This window comes from Cebus imitator, unplaced genomic scaffold (genome assembly GCF_001604975.1).
Source record: "Cebus imitator isolate Cc_AM_T3 unplaced genomic scaffold, Cebus_imitator-1.0 Scaffold918, whole genome shotgun sequence".
Taxonomy (NCBI): domain Eukaryota; kingdom Metazoa; phylum Chordata; class Mammalia; order Primates; family Cebidae; genus Cebus; species Cebus imitator.
This window is the reverse complement of record NW_016108233.1, coordinates 229,760-231,353: the sequence shown is the minus strand read 5'-3', so window position 1 is coordinate 231,353 and position 1,594 is coordinate 229,760.

The following is a 1,594-nucleotide window of genomic DNA, read 5'->3' as shown; positions in this document are numbered from 1 at the left end:
CTTAAAAAAAAAAAAAAAAAAAGATGGCACAGAGGGTGAGGGGACCATCAGGTAGAGGAAGCACGTGGCAGCCACAAGCAGACTCCATAGGCTGGATCCTGAGAAAGGGACCAGAAAACATGGACTTCAGATGGTCAGCGGGCATCAGACACACATCCAACACACATGCTAGCCCCACTCTAACACCCTCATTTCTTCACTAAAATTTCTCTTAGGGCATTGTTGGGTACCAGCCCAACCCTGCTCGTGGGTGCCCCAAGTCCCAGCGGTGATGAGAGATTGAGAAATGAAATAAAGACACAGAAATAAAGTGTGGGTCCAGGGGACCAACATAAAGTGCAAGGATCACTTTATCCCTGAGTTCTGGTTTCCACAGGTTTGTATTAGGTGCACATACTGGTTCATTGAGGGGTGAAAAGCAGAAGGGTTTATCGAGGGAGGCCTTGAAACTACTAGGGGAGGCCTTGAAAGTACTGTGGGGCAAGATAGCCAGGGGGAGAAGCATGCATCATTAGAATACATTGAAACCGTGGGTCTTCTAAGAGCAGCTCATCTAGTATGCCAAGTTTTACCAGTGATCATTATCGATATGCAGCTGCACTGGAAAAATGCAGATAGGGCATCGCCAGGCCTGACCACACACAATGAATGCATCAGGGGGCTTTTATTTCCCGAGCACTGTGGACATAGGGTAACCAAGATCCCCCCTGTCCTGAGAACATGGCAGAGCAGGAGGTGCTCCATCAAGGCCTTCCAGCTTTGCCAGCTCCAACTTGCAAAGACCCTTCCAGATCTTGTGAGCAGAGGTCGACGACATTTCCTGGGTGCTTACACAAGCCCTCTTTATGAGACCCTGGGCAGACCCCATAATGGAAAGGAGTTCGTGGGACCAAGGCAGTGTTTTCCTGCCTTGCAACCACACCGTGGTTGTGCCACGGTTAATGGGGCGCTCTCAGATGATCTAACTTTAGGCCTCCCTTTACCACTTCTGCTCGTGCTTTTACAAGCTACAGGCTGCTCTCTTTTGTGCTGTGCTTTTCATTCACTGCTGTATTTCACGGTATAAACTTCAGTGTACTGAGAACTCTGTAAACTAATAAGCAAATCAAACAGATTTGTTTAATCAGTACTAGAAGAGACGGCATATGTCTGCCCTTGGTCTGGGCCCACAGGGCATCATGTCGCCTGTTCCATAAGATTTTCTGTTTTCTTTCCCAAGCCCTTTAGAGGAGAGCAGGGATGAAATGGGTAGGTGTCACTGCTGAAGATGAGGAAATGATGTCAACATTTAATTCCAAGTTTAAGTTAAAGAGGCTGTTATTTCCATTGTGTAGCTGAATGTGAAGTGACTGCAGCAAAACTAGAGAGAAAAGGTGACACCCTCTCTGGCCCATACAGGGATCAAACCCATGACCTGGGTGTTGTTAGCACCACACTCTAACCAACTGAGCTCACCAGCCACACAAAAAATGTCTTTTTTTTAATTCTAAAAAACCAAAAAGTTTGTTGCTGTTCTTTGTTTAAAACTAAAGGAAATTATTTTCCTCTTCCCAAAACCATGTCTTTTTTTTTTTTTTTTTTTTTTTTTTTTTTT